Source organism: Eutrema salsugineum, unplaced genomic scaffold, assembly GCF_000478725.1.
Source record: "Eutrema salsugineum unplaced genomic scaffold, Eutsalg1_0 scaffold_7, whole genome shotgun sequence".
Taxonomy (NCBI): Eukaryota; Viridiplantae; Streptophyta; class Magnoliopsida; order Brassicales; family Brassicaceae; genus Eutrema; species Eutrema salsugineum.
Window position 1 is genome coordinate 13,098,093 of NW_006256486.1, and position 12,340 is coordinate 13,110,432.

General features: G+C 39.3%; 2 non-coding genes across 2 annotated transcripts; both read right to left on the reverse strand.

Moving 5' to 3' along the window:
- Positions 1-3,137: 3,137 nt before the first annotated feature.
- Positions 3,138-3,245, reverse strand: LOC112083225. Its single transcript, XR_002897517.1, has one exon. It is a non-coding gene; the product is annotated as a small nucleolar RNA R71 (small nucleolar RNA).
- An 8,773-nt stretch (positions 3,246-12,018) lies between these two features.
- LOC112083226 lies at positions 12,019-12,126 on the reverse strand. The gene has a single exon (XR_002897518.1). It is a non-coding gene; the product is annotated as a small nucleolar RNA R71 (small nucleolar RNA).
- Between the last annotated feature and the right edge of the window lie 214 nt (positions 12,127-12,340).

The following is a 12,340-nucleotide window of genomic DNA, read 5'->3' on the forward strand; positions in this document are numbered from 1 at the left end:
AAACCCTTGTTTTCAATCCTCGTGCATTCTCTCTTTAGTTTATATCAGCAGATATGTGCAAAAACGTCGGAAAGAAGAGGAGCGACGCAGTTTTCAGTCACTCACAAAGGAGACTGAATGGAATTGGGAAGGAAGAGTATCAGAAACATCAAGAAGCTTTACAAGACAAATCTTAACTGGTAATTGCGTGTTCTCTAAGACTCTATATCTAAAGGTGTTCCCTCTCTATTCAAAAAAAAAAAAAAAAAACGAATGAATGAAAAGAGAGAGGGAAACAAAAAGCCTAATGAGTCCTAGATTTTCGAAATTTGTTGAGCAAGAAGTATCTACTAAGCGTTTATAGAGCTATGTTTTTGAAAGATTTACAAAAATCTAAGTCTGGGGGAGTTAGGAGAGAACCTGAGGAAGAAGGCCAGTAATCTATGGCAAGAAGAAAGTGACTGAAAACTGTGGATACCAACAGCTTCACTCTCTCTTGCGGTTTTGCATAATATCTTGCATTCTCCAGATCTTCAGGTAACCCGTAAACACTTTAAGCCTTACCCCTAAAATAACCCTTTTTACACCTAGCCTAGATTGCCTTGCCTAGACTTTCTTTGATGAGAACCACCGAGATTTCTAATGAATGTTAAGAGCTAGTTGACTGGAAGTCAGATCTAAGTGTGTAGATTTTTGCATGACGGATTAACGGACTAGTTTGCATGTATTTTAGTGAGAATTTTCTAGACTGGATCCAAATAGATGTTTCCCGATAAGTTATGGTTTAGAAGGACGGTCACTGAGATATTGTTTAGTTCCTGCGATTTTTAAAATTCTTTCCTGATTTAAGTTTGTTTGAGGACAAACAAAAAGGTAAGTCTGGGGAAGTTGATAACACCGTATTTTGACCATTTTTATGGATCATAATAATGTCTTATGCAGGTGTTTTAACTCTATTTTCAATGGTTTTTAAAGTATTTTCAATGTTTTAGAGTTTCAAAAGACTTAACAGGAAACTTGGGCAAAAGATATGCAATTTAATACAAATGAGCAATTTTGGATAAATGCAGACCATCAGAAGTATGACAAGCGATGAAGACGTTCTCACCGTCTGATCACCCCCAAAATTTGAGACAAAATAGAGGATCCAACCAGCTTTCTAATGCACTTGGTTTGGAGACAATCCAACGGTTAGATCTTTAGATACTCCCGATGCAAGAATGACAGAAAATGCAGTTCCAGAAGAGAGCAAGTGCCGGGACCGCGGCAAACACCCATTTTCCCGCGTGTAGAGCCACCGCGACCGCGGAACTTGGTCGTTCACTTTTCCGACGACTTAATTAAAGCCAAGATCAATTACATTCGTTATTTTTGAAGCCCTAAGTGTCCAGAACCACCCCAGAAGCTATAAATACCCTCTTTAGGTCATTCCTAAAGGTGTGTAGACGACATAAGATAAAAATAGAGAGAGAATTCGTGTGGGTGCTTCAGAAACCCTAGAGGAGCCCCCGCCTTTGAAGGAGGAGCCGCCGAGGAGTGCAATCATCGCGCCTCCATCTGCGATTCGGTTCTTCGTTCTTCTTCCCTCTTCTCTTTAATTTCCTGCAATTTCAATACTCTATGATGCTTTGTTACAATATGTTTGAGTAGTTACCCAGTTGGGTTTAAAGGGATTTTTCAAAGGGAATTTCATGTGTCTTTGCTTATGAATCGATAGATTTAGGATTATTAATCTTCTAGATGTTCTTCGTTTGCCTTTAATCTTACTGCGTGATTCTTTGCTGGCCACTTAGAAGCCGATCTGATATGATATGTTGCAAAAGCTTTCATTGATTGTCTGAACTAGGGTGAAACGAGCAATTCTTCTACAGGAGTGGAAACCTACCTGTAGTTGAGTTGTGAATATTGATGAGTCTTGTTCTGCTATTGCATCTTCTCCCTTCCAGAATCAGAGTGGAAACCTACTGATTAGGGTTGCGAGAGATAGTTGTTTAGTGCTGCGAAAGTAGGCTATTCATACTTCCGTGCCTCGAGTTCTAGAACATACGTAGTTGATTACCTTTATCACTTGTTTAAAATCGACATAGCTAAGTCCTTGAACCCCTGCGAAATACCCTTGAGCCCCAACGTTTGTCTTTAATTGCTTACAACCTTCGTATTCCTTTGCTTTTCATTCGCTTATTTTCTTGTTTCCATTATACTTTCAATCGCTATTTACTTGCCTCCTATTCGCTTTGTTTAATCGCTTTTTACTTGCTTTACCTGCTTTAGTTTTCTTTCAATTGCTTTTTACTTGCTTTCTAGTTTAGATTTAGTGACAACCAAAAACCCAAAATCAAAACCCTTTTTGTTCTAATCTGATTTAAGCGTTGCGTTGAATTCGTACTGAAACAACTAAGTCTCTGTGGATCGATACCCTAAGTATAACAGCGCACATCTGTGCACTTGCAGACATTAGGGGTTATAAATTTAAAACCTGAAGCTTAGTAAAACGAAAACAACAAACACCCCGTTTACAAATCGCAATCAAGTTTTTGGCGCCGTTGCCAGGGACTTAAATTTGTTTCGTCGCGAGTCCCAGCTTAAATCCATTAGAACACTTGTTTATTTTTACTTTTTCTTTTGAATTTTTCAGGTTTCTCTGCAATGAGAGACCGGGAACATGTTCCTGGGACTCTTGGTGATCCACCAAATCGTGTGGATGGTGATCCAAGTGATGATGACCTGACTGATGATGAGTTTGAAGAACCGATTTATGATGACAATGAGCTAATCGGATCGGTCAAACACAAAGATGATGATGAACTGATTGGAAGTTTCGATTCACTCGAAAAGTTCATGGGAGATCGAAGAGCTATTCAACCAGCCTTACCTGAGGATGGCAAAACCGAAATTAAGGTACCCCATATCTAATTAGTTCAACAAAATCAATTCTCTGGTTATTCATTCGAAAATCCGATAGACCATATCGAGACGTTCGAAGAATTATGTGCAACCATTACAGCAAATGGGGATTACCACAAGTGTAGTCTTTTCCCATTCTCTCTTAGAGATAAGGCCAGCAAATGGCTAAAATCTTTGCCACCTGCTTCACTAAAAACGTGGGCAGCGTGTAAAACTGCTTTCCTAAATTGTTTTTACACTAGAAATCTTGCAAATCTCTTAAGAAAGAAGATAAGAACTTTTAAACAAAAAGAAGATGAATATCTTTTAGATACTTGGGAAAGATTTAGGGAATACCAAAGAGATTGTCCACACCATGGATATGCCGAGGAATACCTGCTAAGTATTTTCTATCATGGTATAACTCCAGAGTTACGACACTCTTTTGATATAGCAAGTAATGGAGATTTCACAACTAGATCTGTAGAAGATGCTCACGTTTTCATTAAAAATTTAGGAAACAGCATCCGAAATCAAGTAACCTTTGGTAATTCTGCACTTCCTGAGAAGAAAGAAGAAATTTCGGAAGTTAAAAAGTGTCTCCGTCACATAATGAGTCATCTTGGATTGCAACAACCAAATAGGGTATACAATACGTGTAACTTTGATGGTTGGGACAACCCAATGGATTCTTATGGTCAAGGGATGGTTAACACTGCAGAAGTCTATCAAATTCATGATGTTCCATTCGTTTCTGATCACCGCGGTCGTGGCTGTTCTGACCGCCGCCAAGCAACCTTTCACCGCGGTCGTGGCTGTTCTGACCGCGGCCAAGACTTGATTCACCGCGGTCGTGAGCCACCTGACCGCGGGAAAACGTCTTTCAAGCCTGGTTGGACACCACCTTCTGAACCAATCTCGGCTATTCAATCTAATCCTGTTTCCTATCCTAGTTTTCCCTCTTCTGAAGCTGAAAACCTAAACAAAAAGATTCTAGAGCTTGAAAAATCTATGTCTCTAGAGATTAGTGATCTTAGATCTGAACTAAAAGAGATGCAGAAGGATTCTGATACCCTCCTTAACATAATGGTCAAAACCAATTCTAAAAACTTAGATAAACCTGAGGAGGAACCAAGTGAAAATTCTTTCGAAAGCTCAAGTGAAGCAGATCCCTCCGATGATGTGAAAGCTATCACACTTAGGAGTGGATTAGCTTACAAAGAGCCTGAATTTCCTAAAGATCCCGAAGATGAGGAAAAGGGTAAGGAAAAGGAGAAAGAAAAAGAAAGAATCACGAATGAAGATGTTGAAAAAGAAGTGGTAGGAGAGAAGGATGGAGAACAAGTAAGAGAAGATTCATCCCGGGAAATCCTCGGAGAAGACCCGATTCCACCTCCACCAACTCGTGTCTATAAACCTAAACCTCCATATCCTAGAGCCTTAAGAGCCCCTAAGAAAGAAAAAGAAAAAGCTAAGCTGAAAGAGTTGATTGATCAATTAAATGTGAAATTACCTTTTGTAGAAGCTTGTGCTATGATTCCTGCTTTAAGAAAATACATGAAGGGTATTCTAACAAATTCTTTAACTCTTGAAGAAGGTGTTACGATGATAACCCATGAATGTAGTTCTATCTTGCAAAGCCGAATCCCTGAAAAGAAAAATGATCCTGGAAGCTTTGTACTTTCATGCACCATCAATGATGTAGCTTTTGAGCGTGCTCTCTGTGATTTTGGTTCTAGCATAAACATGATGCCTCTTTCAGTAGCAAAACGTTTAGGACATCACACTTTCAAGCCCACTAAAATTTCTTTAGTATTAGCTGATCGTTCTGTTAGACAACCAGTAGGTATCCTAGTAGATGTTCCTGTAGAAATCGAAAAATGTTCCATACCTACCGATTTCGTAGTTCTAGAACTAGAAAAAGAACCTAAGGATCCCCTTATTCTTGGACGACCATTCCTATCTACAGCCGGAGCCATAATCAATGTTCCTGAAGGAAAAATCGACCTTCATCTAGCCGGTTCAGTTATGCAGTTTGACATGAACAACAGTTTCGATAAACCAACTTTGGATGGCAAAATTTGTTGGGTTGATGAGTTAGACGGAAATATTGAGGAAGTCTATGAAGATCTGCTTCTAGATGACCCTTTAAGTGTCACGCTTTCACCCGCAAAAGATGAACGCAATTTCCTTGAAGAAATTTCGAGTCAATGCGCACGTATGCTTGATAAGTCCGAAACTTATAGGAAACCTCTAAACTATCTAGATCTTAAGGACCAAACAAACATTCCTACACCTCCTAAAGACACTGCCGCAGCAATTAATGATCCTTGGAGCGAGCTTAAAGCCCCTAAAGTCGAGCTTAAACCTCTTCCCGTCGGACTTAAGTACGCTTTCCTTGGACCAAATTCTACTTATCCTGTCAAAATAAACTCTGGTTTGACGGAAGAAGAAACCACAATGCTGTTGACTGAGCTGAGAAAGCATAGAAAAGCCTTAGGATATTCACTTGATGACATACCTGGAATCTCTCCAGATCTTTGTATGCACAAGATAAATCTAGAGGATAATGCAAAAAACTCAATCGAAAGTCAAAGGAGACTGAACCCTAATCTCATGGATGTTGTCAAGAAGGAGATTATGAAGCTTTTAGAAGCTGGAATAATCTTTCCTATCTCAGATAGCACTTGGGTTAGCCCAGTTCATGTTGTCCCAAAGAAAGGAGGAGTCACTGTCATTAAAAATGATAAAGATGAAATGATCGCTACAAGAACAGTAACTGGACATCGTATGTGCATCGATTACCGGAAACTGAACGCAGCAACTAAGAAAGATCATTTTCCACTTCCCTTCATAGATCAAATGCTAGAAAGATTAGCTAATCATCCCTACTATTGCTTCCTTGATGGATATTCCGGATTTTTCCAAATTCCTATTCGACCGGAGGATCAAGATAAAACGACGTTCACTTGTCCATATGGCACGTTTGCTTACAGACGTATGCCTTTTGGATTGTGTAATGCACCTGCTACCTTCCAGCGGTGCATGATGTCGATCTTCACAGACTTTATTGAAGATTTCATGGAAGTATTCATGGACGACTTCTCTGTCTATGGATCTTCTTTTGAAAAATGCCTAGGCAATCTTGGTAAAGTTCTGCAAAGATATGAAGATAAGCACTTAGTATTAAATTGGGAAAAATGTCACTTCATGGTACAAGACGGAATCGTGCTTGGGCACAGAATTTCCGAAAAAGGTATTGAAGTTGACAAATCTAAAATCGAAGTCATGACCAGCCTACAACCACCCACAAATGTAAAAGGAATTCGTAGTTTCTTAGGACACGCAGGATTCTATAGGCGCTTCATTAAAGATTTTTCTCAAATAGCTAGACCTCTTACGCGTTTGCTTTGCAAAGAAACGAACTTCGAGTTCGATGATGAGTGCGTAGCCGCGTTTCATAAGATCAAACAAGCTCTTGTCTCCGCCCCTGTCGTGCAAGCACCTGATTGGGAACTCCCATTCGAAATCATGTGCGATGCAAGTGACTATGCAGTCGGAGCAGTGCTTGGCCAACGAAAAGATAAGAAACTGCACGTAATCTACTACGCAAGCAGAACTCTAGACGAAGCTCAATGCAATTATGCTACAACAGAGAAAGAACTTCTAGCTGTCGTATTTGCATTTGAGAAATTCCGTTCTTATCTCGTAGGATCTAAGGTCATAGTTCATACTGATCATGTTGCAATCAAGTATTTAATGTCTAAGAAAGACGCTAAACCTCGGTTGATAAGATGGATCCTCTTACTGCAAGAATTTGATATCGAAATTCGAGATCGGAAAGGAGCAGATAATGGAGTTGCAGACCATCTTTCACGAATTCGAGTTGAAGAAAGATTGCCTCTAAATGACAGTTTGCCTGAAGAAAACATCTACGCTATAGATACAACCCCCACCAATTCCAATACCGCACCACCACGTCCTCTCATGCGACGAGCAGATGCTTTCAACACCCCATGGTTTAGGCACATAGAAAATTACCTAGCGGCTGATGTAGAACCACCGCAATTCTTTGGTTATAGGAATAAAAAGTTTCTGAAAGACATAAGACATTATTTTTGGGATGAACCCTATCTCTATAAGAGATGTGCTGATGGGTTATTCCGAAGATGCGTGGCTGAAGAAGAGATGGAAGGAATTTTATTCGGATGCCATAGCTCGTCTTACGCAGGACATTTTGCAACCTTCAAAACCGCTTCAAAGATCTTGCAAGCAGGTTTTTGGTGGCCTACTTTGTTCAAAGATACCCAAGCTTATATATCGCGATGCGATAAATGCCAAAGGATGGGCAACATAAGCAAAAGGAATGAGATGCCTCAAAATTTTATTCTTGAAGTCGAAATTTTTGATGTCTGGGGAATAGATTTTATGGGACCCTTTCCTACTTCTTTTGGAAACCAATACATCTTAGTAGCAGTAGACTACGTCTCTAAGTGGGTTGAAGCAGTCGCTAGCCCCACCAATGATGCAAAATTTGTCATGAAGCTGTTTAAATCTGTTATATTCCCGCGTTTTGGAGTTCCTAGAATTGTGATAAGCGACGGAGGATCGCACTTCATCAACAGAGTTTTCGAAAATCTTCTTAGAAAGAATGGAGTTACACATAGAGTAGAGATCTCAAACAGAGAAATCAAGTCGATTTTGCAGAAAACGACTGCAGTTCATCGCAAGGATTGGTCTACCAAGCTTGACGATGCATTATGGGCATATCGAACAGCATTCAAGACACCATTAGGAACAACACCATTCAACCTAGTTTATGGAAAAGCATGTCACCTTCCAGTAGAACTAGAGTATAAGGCGCAATGGGCTATCAAGGAGATGAACATGAATCTGAAAATAGCTGGAGAAAGAAGACTACTTCAACTTCACGAGTTAGAAGAAATCCGACACAATGCTTACGAAAACTCGAAGATCTACAAGGAGAAGACTAAAGCATATCATGATAAGAAGATTATTCATAGAACTTTTGCTCCTAACGATAAGGTACTTCTTTTCAATTCTCGTTTTAAGCTTTTTCCAGGAAAATTACGTTCAAGATGGTCAGGACCCTTCACGATAAAGGAAGTCAAGCCATACGGAGCCATTGTCCTGTGGGACAGAACCGGAAACTCATTTACAGTGAATGGACAGCGTGTAAAGCCATATCTGGCTGAAGAAACCGAAGACGAGAGAGAAGTGATGTTTTTGATTGATCCATCATCAGCCAATGATGAGACCAAGGAGTGTCACGACCCCGGTTAAGTCTAATCGAGCAAAAATGTCAAGCTAATGACTTGAAACAAGCGCTTAGTGGGAGGCAACCCACTTGGTATTTTATCTATTTCCCTTTGACCTTTATTTTCTATTTCCATTGCTTTGTTTCTGTTTCATTTAATTTCAGGTTTTCAATAAGGAAGAATAAATAAAAAAGACGAGCAGCACTCTCCAGCACGATAAGTTCACTTAAACATTTCAACATTTCTATTTTCTTTACCATTCTTTCCAAGATTTATCACACTGAGGACAGTGTGAAATAAGTCTGGGGGAGGATGTTCATCCGTTACTAATGAAATTTGATTTGTTTTGAGTTTGTTTTGGACACATACAATTTTTCAAAAAGTTTTTCAAAAATTTTTCAAACCAGGAACACAGTAACATTACTATGATGAATTATACCAGTGTGCTTCTACGCTATTTCCTCGTTTTTTGCTCTTTTTGTGATTTAGGCCTAGACTAGGCGGTAGCTAAGTACTTGCATTACGAAATCCCACCAGAGGACTTCTATTCATGGAGATTCTTTCTGACAGGATATACTAGCTCATTTTATTTGACCTTAATATTGACATTTAATTTTCTCATCATTGATTTGGCAGGCATCGACATACACATCTAGGACGTCTTTTACCCTCACTTTTATCACTCTTTGTCGTCCTAGATGACCAGTTTATCTTTATCTGGTACCATACCCTAAACCCAAAACCCTTGTTTTCAATCCTCGTGCATTCTCTCTTTAGTTTATATCAGCAGATATGTGCAAAAACGTCGGAAAGAAGAGGAGCGACGCAGTTTTCAGTCACTCACAAAGGAGACTGAATGGAATTGGGAAGGAAGAGTATCAGAAACATCAAGAAGCTTTACAAGACAAATCTTAACTGGTAATTGCGTGTTCTCTAAGACTCTATATCTAAAGGTGTTCCCTCTCTATTCAAAAAAAAAAAAAAAAAACGAATGAATGAAAAGAGAGAGGGAAACAAAAAGCCTAATGAGTCCTAGATTTTCGAAATTTGTTGAGCAAGAAGTATCTACTAAGCGTTTATAGAGCTATGTTTTTGAAAGATTTACAAAAATCTAAGTCTGGGGGAGTTAGGAGAGAACCTGAGGAAGAAGGCCAGTAATCTATGGCAAGAAGAAAGTGACTGAAAACTGTGGATACCAACAGCTTCACTCTCTCTTGCGGTTTTGCATAATATCTTGCATTCTCCAGATCTTCAGGTAACCCGTAAACACTTTAAGCCTTACCCCTAAAATAACCCTTTTTACACCTAGCCTAGATTGTCTTGCCTAGACTTTCTTTGATGAGAACCACCGAGATTTCTAATGAATGTTAAGAGCTAGTTGACTGGAAGTCAGATCTAAGTGTGTAGATTTTTGCATGACGGATTAACGGACTAGTTTGCATGTATTTTAGTGAGAATTTTCTAGACTGGATCCAAATAGATGTTTCCCGATAAGTTATGGTTTAGAAGGACGGTCACTGAGATATTGTTTAGTTCCTGCGATTTTTAAAATTCTTTCCTGATTTAAGTTTGTTTGAGGACAAACAAAAAGGTAAGTCTGGGGGAGTTGATAACACCGTATTTTGACCATTTTTATGGATCATAATAATGTCTTATGCAGGTGTTTTAACTCTGTTTTCAATGGTTTTTAAAGTATTTTCAATGTTTTAGAGTTTCAAAAGACTTAACAGGAAACTTGGGCAAAAGATATGCAATTTGGAACAAATGAGCAATTTTGGATAAATGCAGACCGTCAGAAGTATGACAAGCGATGAAGACCTTCTCACCGTCTGATCACCTCCAAACTTTGAGACAACATAGAGGATCCAACCAGCTTTCTAATGCACTTGGTTTGGAGATAATCCAACGGTTAGATCTTCAGATACTCCTGATGCAAGAATGACAGAAAATGCAGTTCCGGAAGAGAGCAAGTGCCGGGACCGCGGCAAACACCCATTTTCCCGCGGGTAGAGCCACCGCGACCGCGGAATTTGGTCGTTCACTTTCCCGACGACTTAATTAAAGCCCAGATCAATTCCCTTCGTTATTTTTGAAGCCCTAAGTGTCCAGAACCACCCCTGAAGCTATAAATACCCACTTTAGGTCATTCCTAAAGGTGTGTAGACGACATAAGATAAAAATAGAGAGAGAATTCGTGTGGGTGCTTCAGAAACCCTAGAGGAGCCCCCGCCTTTGAAGGAGGAGCCGCCGAGGAGTGCAATCATCGCGCCTCCATCTGCGATTCGGTTCTTCGTTCTTCTTCCCTCTTCTCTTTAATTTCCTGCAATTTCAATACTCTATGATGCTTTGTTACAATATGTTTGAGTAGTTACCCAGTTGGGTTTAAAGGGATTTTTCAAAGGGAATTTCATGTGTCTTTGCTTATGAATCGATAGATTTAGGATTATTAATCTTCTAGATGTTCTTCGTTTGCCTTTAATCTTACTGCGTGATTCTTTGCTGGCCACTTAGAAGCCGATCTGATATGATATGTTGCAAAAGCTTTCATTGATTGTCTGAACTAGGGTGAAACGAGCAATTCTTCTACAGGAGTGGAAACCTACCTGTAGTTGAGTTGTGAATATTGATGAGTCTTGTTCTGCTATTGCATCTTCTCCCTTCCAGAATCAGAGTGGAAACCTACTGATTAGGGTTGCGAGAGATAGTTGTTTAGTGCTGCGAAAGTAGGCTATTCATACTTCCGTGCCTCGAGTTCTAGAACATACGTAGTTGATTACCTTTATCACTTGTTTAAAATCGACATAGCTAAGTCCTTGAACCCCTGCGAAATACCCTTGAGCCCCAACGTTTGTCTTTAATTGCTTACAACCTTCGTATTCCTTTGCTTTTCATTCGCTTATTTTCTTGTTTCCATTATACTTTCAATCGCTATTTACTTGCCTCCTATTCGCTTTGTTTAATCGCTTTTTACTTGCTTTACCTGCTTTAGTTTTCTTTCAATTGCTTTTTACTTGCTTTCTAGTTTAGATTTAGTGACAACCAAAAACCCAAAATCAAAACCCTTTTTGTTCTAATCTGATTTAAGCGTTGCGTTGAATTCGTACTGAAACAACTAAGTCTCTGTGGATCGATACCCTAAGTATAACAGCGCACATCTGTGCACTTGCAGACATTTAGGGGTTATAAATTTAAAACCTGAAGCTTAGTAAAACAAAAACAACAAACACCCCGTTTACAAATCGCAATCAAGTTTTTGGCGCCGTTGCCAGGGACTTAAATTTGTTTCGTCGCGAATCCCAGCTTAAATCCATTAGAACACTTGTTTATTTTTACTTTTTCTTTTGAATTTTTCAGGTTTCTCTGCAATGAGAGACCGGGAACATGTTTCTGGGACTCTTGGTGATCCACCAAATCGTGTGGATGGTGATCCAAGTGATGATGACCTGACTGATGATGAGTTTGAAGAACCGATTTATGATGACAATGAGCTAATCGGATCGGTCAAACACAAAGATGATGATGAACTGATTGGAAGTTTCGATTCACTCGAAAAGTTCATGGGAGATCGAAGAGCTATTCAACCAGCCTTACCTGAGGATGGCAAAACCGAAATTAAGGTACCCCATATCCAATTAGTTCAACAAAATCAATTCTTTGGTTATTCATTCGAAAATCCGATAGACCATATCGAGACGTTCGAAGAATTATGTGCAACCATTACAGCAAATGGGGATTACCACAAGTGTAGTCTTTTCCCATTCTCTCTTAGAGATAAGGCCAGCAAATGGCTAAAATCTTTGCCACCTGCTTCACTAAAAACGTGGGCAGCGTGTAAAACTGCTTTCCTAAATTGTTTTTACACTAGAAATCTTGCAAATCTCTTAAGAAAGAAGATAAGAACTTTTAAACAAAAAGAAGATGAATATCTTTTAGATACTTGGGAAAGATTTAGGGAATACCAAAGAGATTGTCCACACCATGGATATGCCGAGGAATACCTGCTAAGTATTTTCTATCACGGTATAACTCCAGAGTTACGACACTCTTTTGATATAGCAAGTAATGGAGATTTCACAACTAGATCTGTAGAAGATGCTCACGTTTTCATTAAAAATTTAGGAAACAGCATCCGAAATCAAGTAACCTTTGGTAATTCTGCACTTCCTGAGAAGAAAGAAGAAATTTCGGAAGTTAAAAAG